This window comes from Thermobia domestica, chromosome 10, assembly GCF_964235325.1.
Source record: "Thermobia domestica chromosome 10, izTheDome1.hap1.1, whole genome shotgun sequence".
NCBI lineage: Eukaryota > Metazoa > Arthropoda > Insecta > Zygentoma > Lepismatidae > Thermobia > Thermobia domestica.
In genome coordinates this window covers 231,091,162-231,103,456 of record NC_137463.1, presented here as the reverse complement: position 1 = coordinate 231,103,456, position 12,295 = coordinate 231,091,162, and the positions used below count along the sequence as shown (strand labels likewise).

The following is a 12,295-nucleotide window of genomic DNA, read 5'->3' as shown; positions in this document are numbered from 1 at the left end:
TAAAAGGAAAACATACAATACCATATTTGGCATGCAATGTGTAATTTCGTTTCCACTTTCTATAATGCTTCAGTCTCGTTATCGGAACATTTTTCTTCTGATTTCCTCTTTGCTCTGTTAATCTGTTTAGCCTGTTTTATTTTCTCGTTCAAGCCTTTTATTTTAAAATCAACGATTTTCTTGCGATTAGTACGGAAAGTTTTGTCTTCTGCCAATTAGTCAGGTCCTTCTTGTACCCAGTCATGCCATAAATACTATTATACAAAGTTTCGGAGACTACAATACTGTTTGCTATAAAAAGAGGACTCGTTGTGAGTGCTGCTAGAGACACGTAACCTGTACAGACAGGGATCACGAAAATTGGGAATCAGTGATGGCGTTACACAAAGTTGAAAGCCAGCGTGTGAAATTATCAACACGCTTAATCAACTGAAAATGAGTCGTGTGTTCGTGTACCGCACTATTCGGCGCTTTCACGATACTGACTCCGTTCAGAATCACCCGAGAGAGGGCCGTCCACGTAGTGCAAGGACTCCAGAAGCTGCTAAAGCAGTGGCGGCGCGTGTAAGGAGAAATCCCGTACAGAAACGGACAGTGATGCCCCTAGGAAATGTCCAACCTACTCAGATGATTTTTATGTTCGAGTGTACCGACTGTCAATGGGACACTTTCTAACGTCGCGTCTGAAAGGAAACTTAAATATGAACGCCTGCTTCAGCGGTGCGCGAACAATGGGGACAGACACCGATAAGATCGAAGAGAGTTTCAATCGTCGAAATGATGAGGTGTACGCCTCATCATCTCAAAAAATCAGAGGTACTGTTCCAAAAATCTAGTGAGGCCCATCATTCTACGACAGTCATGATATGGCGAGTGATTTTTTTTTTTTTTTGTGTGTGTGTGTGTGTGTGTGTGTGTGTGTGTGTGTGTGTGTGTGTGTGTGTGTGTGTGTGTGTGTGTGTGTGTGTGTGTGTGTGTGTGTGTGTGGTGAAAATGACGTAAAAGCTGGTGCTCGGATGTACCAAAACACTGTGTTGAAGCTTATAGTGAAGAACTTGGCCATATTGGATTTTCCAACGATGCTGCTCCCTTCCATGAGGTGAAATCAAACCAAGAGTGGTTGGAGCACAATATACTTGACTTCATAACCACTGATGACTTGCCGTCTAACAGTCGTGATCTTAACGTCTGTATTACAAGATGTGGGCAGTGCTTGGAGAGTATTGGCTGCAAGAAGAGTCACCCATAGTTTGAAGGGCTTTTTACTGGCTACGGAGACAACATTTCCTCTGGAGACTGTGTGTGCTGCAATACACAAGTGACCTGCCAGACTTATAACGTGTTGTGCGTGCTAATGGTGGTGAAGTATGATTGGTGCAGTCTGGTGTCAGATCATGTATGGTTCACATCCTTTATGCAATTAAATTACCTTACACCATATTGCTGATTTTCGCTTTTTTCCTCTAACAGTATTTTTGGACAGATATGTTTACATACATATACAGAGCGTTTCAAAACAACACCGACAACGTTTGGAAGGTGATTCCTGACACCAAGATAAGACAAAAAAAAAAAAAAAGTATAGACCAACCTGGGTGCATAGATGCTTCCTTTCAGAGTTATAGACTGCCAAAAACGTCAGAAAATGAAATTTAGAGATCCATAGCTCCAAAACTATGGGACCTACCGTAGTCGGATCAAGACTTCACTTAGGAATTGGTGTGGTCCTATCCAAATATTCAAGTTTCAGAATCCTGCGGTACTTCCACAACAATTTTTATAGATGTAGTTGATGAGTACTTCAAATTATATCCCCGTAGCCAAACTCCCTCTATAAAAATTGTTGCGTGAGTACCTTAGGATTCTGAAACATGTATTTTTGGATAGCGCACATATTAGTTCCTAAGTGAAGTCTTGACCAATCACGGTAGGTCCCATAGTATTGGAACTATGGCCTTTAAAAAAATTTTTTTTTCATATTTTCGGCAGCCTATAAATGTAATTTTAGTTGTGGTATTGGTAACACTGCTGTCATGATCACAGACAGCACTCTGGTGTGTGTGCTTTAAAAGCACTGTCTGGTATTTCTGCGTTCCAGGTCACGTGGAGCATTTCAATTGTGAAGCCATGCTGATGTGGTTCCAGTTTCACAAGGAACCTTTAGTAGTGTGTGTGTGGTTGCACGAATGACCACATACATGGTAAGAATGACACAAATATGACTGGTTTAGAGATAGCTTTGGCAAGGACCCTCTCATAAAGCAACCTATCTTGATTGGGAGAAACGTACCTAAAAAAGACCTTATCAAAGACAGGTTGCGTAGTGGATGTAAGGAGACACATGAGGAAAACACTTACTGATGTCGCTTGGTGACTTGCAATGCCTCCAAGTAAATCGCTTCGTAAAAGAGTAGCTGAAATATACCTCGTACAGAACAGAGCTTGACCACATTAAAAAAGATTTGCATATAAAAATATTTCAAACCTAGGGGGCATAGGGACTTCTCGGGTATCCTGTATTGCGTTGTGATTTCATATTGTAGAAATGTTCACGTAAGTCCTTAGTGGTCACTTGCTGCATTATTAATTACTTTCTAATTAATCTTATGTGCAGTATCGAGTAAAACGATAGTAACGACACTTGCTTTCCGTGCTATTTTCATCTCTTTATGCCGGTGGATTTGCACTGATATCAGAGCTTGTACTATACTAAGATAATAAAATACAAGTAAATATAGCATCTAGTTTATTCACCATTAACTTATTTACCGAAGCACATAATGAGATATATTTCAGGAGTGTAGCCTGGAGCTAAAAAAATGTTACTTATTTTGTAGTAACATATGAATATCAAATTTGATTCTCGCATTGTTTTGAAATATTTCTATATTTGCACTAGGGATAAAATATAAATTAACTACTGGTCACTGGAACACGAATACAAATTTACTTATGCACGTAGAATTAAGTAACCTTTTAAAAAATTTGAATAATGTGAGTTCCCAAGGTCAGAGTTTTTTTCTTCGGGTGTTTGTTTCCTAACGTAAGTTGTCATTAATTTATATTTACATCTACTATTTTAAGAAACAAAGCAGCGAACTTATTAAAACTATTAAGGGATTTTCGGGAAGTTGTTGGGCGCGGCGCTATAGTTGTATTCACTTTTACCTGTGTCATCTCTTCATTTTTTGTGGACTTAGCGTCTCACCTAAAGTTCTGTAAGCGTCAAGCAATAGTTGGATATATGGGATATTCAGGTTGTAAATATCTTGAAGTCATACATGGATAGTATTCAATACAGTCTAAACTAGCGGTTCCTTAACTTCGTTATTCAGGTACCCCTTTGATATGATGTGCATTTTGCCAGACTCCTAACAATTTATTTAATAGAAGGTAAGAAAATATTTTCGTGTATACGATGTTTTTTGTTTCAGTATACAAATTGTTACATTCTCAGATTTTGTGCTTACATTACAATGATAGCAAAAAATCTACTTCATTAATTTGAAAAAAATAAAACATCATCATATCGCATAACATGATTATACTCTTATGTTTAATAATGGTGCTAAATAAAATTTAGTTTACAGACCCGAAAGTATACGCGCAAGGACCCCAGGGATCCGCAAACCACAGTTTAAATGACTGGTCCAAGGCAACCAACAAGTTATGAAGCAATATTTAAATACTTCCATAGATTAGAAGTTATGATGTAAAAGAGGAGTCGCTAAGAAAGATATTTTTTTAAAAAAACTAGTAGTTTCGATGGCATGAACACTAGTACAAAGATTGCATGAAAAAAATACCCTATTTATTTATTTATTTATTTACGTTCGTAAACTGTATTAATTACGTATTTATTATCATTATGCTGGAAATCGTCCACTGAATTAATACTACTTGCCTTTCTAAAGTCAGTAAAACTTGATTCCTGGGGATAGTCTCCTTTGCGAAATTACAGCAGTGGTATAAAAATAATTATTTGTTATGGTATTTTAACCCTTTGTATTCCATCTTTATGCCACAGAAAAAAAAAAAAACTTCAAGTATTGTTATTTTCAAAGGCGCCGATTTCTCTGGAAATTTGGGAAGGGAGGGGGGAACATTCAGATGCAGAAGGCATATATGAGGATTTTTAAGACAAATTGTGTTCAAATTATGTCAAATATTGTATATTCATAAATACAATGCGGGGCTCACATGAGCTTTGGGGGGGGGGTCGGCGCCCTTGGTTATTTTCGCAAATTCCGACTATGCCTAGGTAAAATTTTCCAAATACTGCCGCGGAAACAATGAGCTATGGAGTGCAGTGATAACATTTGTGTATATGCAGTTTTAGGGCAAAAAGTGTTTTTAACTGGAAGAAAAAGAAAGTTAGTTTAAAATGCACTGATTAATATCGATTTGTTTGTTGATTATTCCAAGTTTGTATGTTGACTTGTGTATTTTACTCGTTGTTATGGCAACGATTCACGGTATCTACGTACTTGTTTGTTTATTATAATGAAGATACAACGAGTTAGAACGCTGAACTACAAGGACGCATGTGGGTTTGCTGTTGTATATAAGGCAAATATATATAATATATTGAATCTTAAAGCTGCTCTAGTCAATTGTGTAATTATTTCTAGTCTGAATAGTGCATATTAGTGTGAATATTGATTATTCCAATATTGAAATAAATAAACTGTGGCAAATACATGGTTATAGGGGAGAATACAAGCAAGTTAGCAGAGATATCATAACGGATTTCAAACTATTTTCAACTTGTTTTAAATAATTGATTTTGTTTAAAACAAATTTTATATACGTTTTAAACATTTTGTTTTAAACACGTGTATTTTTTAAGTCTTGTTTTAAACATATGTTTATTTTTATTTTATTTTTGTAAAAAAAATTGACAGAGAAAGAAAATTACAAAAAAAGTGATCCCGTTCAGAATGCTACTTTCTTCCTGTACAGTGTTGCCACATTTGGTACAATTACTAAACTCAGCCCTTTTTGTCATTCATCGGCCCGTTGATACCACGCTGGCATTTTCAGCCCCTTTTGTGAAAAAAGTTGGTACAATTCTATCCAATTCAGCACCATGTAACAGATACTTGTCATTTTCAAAAGTGTCAGTAAGACTTTTCCTACATCTCATGATTGATTGATTTTTTCCTCGTTTTATATATTTTTCTCATACATGGCCATAATACTGTTTTGGTCTATTGGTCACTGAAATAGAGGAGCGTTTGATTTCCTTACAATACATACCGAAGATGATAACTGTTTTCCCTTTTAATTTGCGGGCTCTATTATACTTCCTACGCGCGAGAAAAGTTTCATCTACTTCCACAATTGTTCGGGGTCTTCATATTTGGATGTTTTTAAAAAGTTAATTTTTAAAAAGAGGAATTTGTTGATGTGAACTCTTGGAGAAAGGGGGCGGAGTGTTCTAGAACTTTACTTCTTTCAGTTTCGTGTTATAGAGCCATGTAATTATTACACTGTGATAAAATAATGAATTCAGCCCTTTTTGTTTTAATTTGGTACTATTTTTCAGCCCATTCCAGAGCTAGGACTGTGGCAACACTGTTCCCGTGTGAATGTTTTGATTTCTCGTGGCTACAGCAGATCGATGTGGTGATCCACAATTTATTTCGTCTCTCTTTTCCTTGTTTTTTTTTTTTCCGTCTATTGTATTATTTAAATGCTTATTAGTTAACTTGCGAGAAAGTGTTGTAGTCGAAGATTGGACTACTTGTAGAAATGATAATAAACAATAAATAAAAGAATTATCATTGAAACAAGTTTTTGTGTTGTATTCAGAAAACAAAGGGCTCTTTACTAAATTGCGGTTCTGAAATTAAAATATCGTAGGCATTCGTTAATACATACCGTACATGTTGGTTCTCAGTCTTCGCACAACTTGAAATCGTTTAACATGACTTTTACGGGAAGAAAAAAGGACATCATTTCGAGTAAACCGAAGAAACTAATTTTATACTTTTCGAACAAACTTGGATTGCAGGATAAATTTGGCTCCAACTTAGGGCTTTTTAAAAATATTTTTAGATATGGGTCGTTCAGAGCACAAGGATCCAAGTCCATTGTCAAAAAAGGTTCATTTTTGCTCAGCAAACATAGTATCTTCGTAGCGAAGAGTCCGAAATAAATAAACCAAAAACCACGTGAAAAGCTGTAATGGGGGCTAGAGTTTCATAGGACAACCGCTATACAAGGGCGTTTCTAGAACGGGGGAACAGGAGGGCTAATTTCCCCATCCCTGCTCATAAATTTAAGATGAGAAAGATTAATAAGTTAAGTTCCGAATTTCATAGTCAATGATGCATAATTACATTAAATAAATGCAGGGTATGTCTAAAAGAATACACCGACGGAAATGTCAAATATTCGGAACCGAATCCGAAAAGAAAGAAAGAAAAAAACTATGTGACAAGGTGCAATCTAGAGCTTTTATATGATTACCGCTAGAGAGGGGCGTCCATTTAGAGATCATCCGCCCTCCTACCGCCTACCCTAAATTTCAAATTTTGGGACAGCAATGCAGATTTAGAAACCTTTTGCTGAGCAAAGTCCAACAGAACAAAAATGAAGTCCTTACGCCGAATAAATACGGAGTTTGATCAGTTAAATTCCATTTCCATTGACCGCAAGGAGCTATAGGCTTATATTGCTCTTTTGTATTTTTTTTCTTTTTGACCTAAGGATTTCAAAGGTGGCTCTACTTTCGAGTTTCAGGCCTGCTTAAAATTCTGGAAATTGTGCCTAATCAACTTCTCAGTTTTGATCATCTATATTTCCTCCGTATTTATTCGGTGTAAGGACTTCAAACTTGTTCTGTTGGACTTTGCTTATCAAAAAGTTTCTAAATCTGCTTTACTGCCCCCAAACTCTGAAATTCAGAGTTGGGGTGGGCGCGGCTGCCCTCCTGCCCCCACTGACGCCCCTGTCTAGCGCCCGTCATATGAAACTAGCCCACGCCCTTTCACGTGGTTTTAGTTTAATTTATTTCGTACTCTTGACTGCTAAGATATTACGTTTTAAGTTGCGTTCATTTGCTGAGCACAACTGAACATTATTGCAAATGTACTTGGATCCATTGTGCTCTGAATGTCCCAAATATTGTTTCTCTTCAACACAATTATTGATTTAAACAACAACCAATACACAGGCTTGCAGAAAATATTCTAAAGTTAGCACAACATTAAGTGTGCTTGAAACATCACTTTTCGAAAATGTATTATTTTAAAATAATTTTATTAGCATCATTATTCCGAAATAGCAATCAAATTTTTGCAGCTACAATTTCACCCAGCTCCAGGTGATCAGTTGAGTAAAAATTATGTACATGTGTACAAAATTCCAATAATAATACAATTATTTGAGCCAAATACCGTAAATAATGTCATATTAAACCCAACGGTCATTCGAAAGTCACTTTGCAAACCACTGGTGTTACACAAATTAAATTAGATACAAATAAAAGTGCGCTATCAGTGAAGCTTACGGAAATACAAAGTCAGCATTATGAATCCGATACGGCAGTCAAAAGTCATTTCCAAAACCGCTGATGCTCGAAATTTGATATATTAAGGTGCATTATCACCAGTGTGCTACGAAAATATTTAATCTTTTTTCGAAAACCATCTTGAACAACAAGTGGCCAATAAAAATTCATTACAAAAACTATATAAAAGCCATTTTTAGTAAAACGATTTTATTTTTGTTATCAATGTTCCACTAATCTGTATATACAGGATGAATTTGTAATACTGGTTGCAAGTAAGGAGTAAAAAGTCTTAACAAATAAGTTATTATACGATTTTGAAATATGTTTTAAACTGTTCAAAATGTGTAAAACATTTTTTTTTGTTCGTGTTTTAAAACATTTTGAACATCTTTTTCATGTTTTAAACACATGTTTTGTTCTTTTTTTTTTTTTTAATATTTTTTCCAACCCTGATTCCTGTATACATATTATAAGAATGAAATTGAAGTTCTCTGTTATGTCATAACGGAAAAGTAGCTGAATCGTTTGAAATGAATTTTTGAATATAGTACTTATCTCATATAACTTTTAGTGAAATGAATATCCTAAGAGAGGGGAGGAATTCAAAATCAGTGCCAAAAATAGAGTATCTGAAAAATGAGACTCGGTGTATGTAAACTCTTCGTTTAAAAAATGAGTGGAATCGTGTGGCAGCGTTTCTGAAAATTCCGCTTTTAAGGGAGGAAGGAGGAAATTTTTATATAGTTTTCCTTTGGCGTGGGAGACCCGGGTTTGATTCCTGGCGGGAGCTCATGTGATCCGGATCCCATGTTAAGCTAAGCTGAAAGTCCACGTCTCATAGCCTCGCTATTGAAAGGGACGCTAAACTGAAAATTAAATCAAAATCAAATATATTTTTCCCTCACATTCAAATTGAAATTGTCTGCCTCGTCATGACATAAAAACGGTTGAACCGTTTGAAATGAATTTCGGAACATAGCACTTGACTCAAGCCAGGTTTTGCGTTATTTTTATTTAGTTATTAAAATGCGTATCCTGTGGGGGCAAGGGGTTTAAATACGCCTTTCAAATATTTTCAATAAACCTATAATTCCAGTGCAAGGAACAGGCATTCCAGCTAGTCAGTTTTAACTCAATTTAATTCATTCTGTTAGTATGTTGCTAGTTGAGAAAAACATTATTTTCACAAGGCCATTTTAAGAGAGACCACTGTGTACGATCATTCTTTCCAGATGTTTTCGTATTAGTTATGTCCTTTTGAAGTAGATTTACTATAATACAATTTTCTGTCAATATTGGATGAATACATACAAGTATTATTATTGTATTCTTACTCATTATAATTATGATTTTCGTTTCACAAGTCTATTGTTTACTTTTAAAAAATTCAAACAAATACTATTAAACAATATTAACAAGTTTAAACTAGTAGACTAAAAGAGATTCGTTTGACTAATCTCCCTTTTAAACAAAAATACGAGGTTATATCTATTTATTTATTTATTTATTTATTTATTTTTTACTCAAGAAAATGCTAAAATTATATGTTATGTTAACTGGGGTTATTTGTAATCCTCTCTTGTAATGTCCATTGCAAAACCTACATTCTCATTTTTGAGAGTTTGCAAAGTTAGATTGTAAACTTCAGATTAGAAATCAAGAAAAATGTAGAAATATTAAGTAATAAACGTATTTGTTTAATTGATATATCAGTGAAAATTTATTTTTGGTATATATTTGAAAAAAAGGAACATTCCTGAGTCTGATTCGAAAACATTTGGTGGAAAGTGTTTGCTGCATAATATATATCGTAAATAAAATGCAGGATATTATTATTATTTTTTTTTATTTTATTTTTTTTATTTTTATTTTTTTTATTTTTTTTATTTTTATTTTTTTATTATTTTTTTTTACTGACACAAATATTTTTAATTATGATCTTTTATCTTCATCGATCTCGAAGACTAGTTGTTTTTCGTGACGAAATATGAGTAATAATGTTGTTAAGAAATAAAACTATTACTACGTTGTCTGGGTGGGTTGAGATCGAAAGCGGCGAAGTGATATTTAAGAGTTCATTTATTTATTTTCTTACCAGTAGTGACGTCATTTTCATGGTTCTACTCTACAACCATCTAAGTTGGAAACCTGAAATTTCTAACTTAAAATTTGTACAGGGTAGAGCAGAAGAAACGCATGTTTCCTAAAACTCGGCGACGAGTAGGGATATCGATTTTGAGCCATCATTGGCAGACAGTTCAGACAATACAGTTTCAGTCACTAGCGAGCATTGGAGCATACAGGATCGTGTGTTCGCGGTCGAGCAGTTTTTTTAAGAAACAATGATTTTGTGGTCACGGTTCATTGTCTTTTCCGTCGAAAGTTTAATGTCGAACATTGAGATTCAGTTCCAGATCGAAACACTATAGTCCGATGGGTTGCAGCGTTCAGAAGTACTGGATCTGTGATGAAGAAGAAACCACTTAGTCTTCCCCGTTCAGTTCTAATTCCGGATAACGTAGACAGAGTGAAAAGGCAGTTCTTGCTAGTCCGAAACGATCCGCTAGGCGACAGGCTGTATCGCTGGGTATGTCACGTCGTTCGCTTTATCGCATCTTACATGATCTCAAATTTTCTTTTTCATCACAGATCCAGTACTTCTGAACGCTACATCCCATCGAAGTATAATGTTTCGATTTGGGACTGTACCTTGATGTTTGACATTAAACTGTCGACGGAAAAGAAGTTGAACCGTGACCACAGAATTATTGTTTCTAAGAAAACTGCTCGACCACGAACACACGATGCTCTACGCTCCAATGCTCCATAGCGACTGAGATTGCATTGTATGAACTGTCTGCCAACGGTCGCTCAAAATCAATACCCCTATTCGTCGCCGAGCACTAGCGGTTTAAAAAACATTGCTCCACCCTGTATTATGGACACAGTTGAAGATTGATAGCGAACAGAAATGAAACATAATTATATATACACTCCAATAAATAGTAATAATTTAATTTAATTTCATATTTAAACTGCTAAGAACAGCGTTGCCCAAGTATAACACTGTACGGTGGTAATCAAATATACATGGTAAGTAGATACATTTGCATCTAATATTGGTGAGAAGTATAAAATTATGTATTGAATATCGCAGAGAAATACTATATCGTATTAAAAAAGTAGAGTCATATAAAGTAAAATAAAATAAGATAGAAATTAAATGAAAGCACTAAAATAGCTCGAACCATCAGGATTTGGTTTGTCTAATGCTAAAATATACGAGTAAATATAAATCTATATTATAAAATTGACGGTTTGTGACTTTTCAATCAATCTCTTGAATCACCCAACCGATCTCGATCAAATTTTCTTCAACACAGATCAATTTCAATTATTTTACTTTGACGATGCAACTTAAGGAAGGGGGAAAGACATTTACGAATGATCGAAAATGACAGATATTAGAGTTGAATCCATAGTTTTCGGGGTCGCTGAATAGAACAGTGACATTTCCAATCCTGTTTACATCCAAATTCAGCCCCGCAACATGGGGGAGGAAAAGGAGAGAGAAATATAAAAATGATCTAAAATGGCCGATATCAGAGAGCGCTTTAGTAATGGTAAAAAATGACTGACTATCGGAATATATTACTATTTTTCTTAATTTAACCCAGCGAAGCGAGTAATTGATGCTATTTACGTATAAAATAAAGGCGTATACGAACTATTTGTTCAAGAAGTTAATATATAGTAGTAAAAATTCATCGTAGCTCTAACCTCTTGGGCTGTGTTGTTCTGTTATTAGAAATACTAAGTAAATTTCTTATAAATGAGAACTGACTATGTGTAGACAACAGGTTTGCTGTTCTTATTTCGTGAGTTGGTACTTTGAGTGAGATTTAACTTGACTGTATAGTTGGTTTTCTATTCGTGACAAAAAATTAGTTTAAAGACCTCTAATAATCGCTCTGTAGTCACAGTAATATTGATATAAATGAAAGTGAAAATATACATATGTTAAAAACTTTTTCTGAACTCTTTCTGTTTTGTCATTATTTGTTCCACTAATGTTTGTTCTTTTGCTCTAAATTTGAAAATTCAGGTTTAGATCTGACAATAGTTTTGTACAGCCTTATATGTGTATTCTCAAAGCTAGACCAGTTTCTAAATAAATTGCCAATTACTATCAATCATATAAAGGCTGAATTTGAGTTGAGAATCAAATATCCTCAAGATCCTTGACGGATTCTGCCTTATCTATAGTTTTACCATTTATGCTATATTTAGTCGTTATATAATGAGTTCTCTTTGTGTATGATACATGTTTGCATTTACTACTATTTATACTCATACCATTATACAAGCCCATTTATAGATACCATCTAATGCCTTGTGAATGCATGTTATGTCATTTATATTGATCACCATTCTAGGAAGTTGTATATCGTCAGCAAATAATAATAATAAAAAAAGTATGACTGACAATTGTGCAAATCGCACTATAGGTTCAAATTTATTGAAGCACAGTACTTTTATATAGTGAAGTTTTCTAAAGTCATCATCATAGGTATTCTGCCCTTATAGGCAGGTCACTTTCCGCAGCTGCGAATCTTCCATGCTCCACGCTCCTCCGCTAACCTCTTCGTCTTCACGTATGAACTTTCTGCTTTTATATCGTTCATTAATTGTAGCCTCCTTCGCCCTTTCCCTCACTTTCGTGCCACCATATCCTCTAGCACGTCCCTCATGATACAATTTCTTCTCAGGCAATGT

At 35.0% G+C, this 12,295-nt stretch overlaps 1 protein-coding gene across 1 annotated transcript in view; it reads left to right on the top strand.

Moving 5' to 3' along the window:
* LOC145663059 (uncharacterized) overlaps positions 1-12,295 on the top strand; it is an 83,749-nt gene that overhangs the window by 65,457 nt on the left and 5,997 nt on the right. The window lies entirely within an intron of this gene.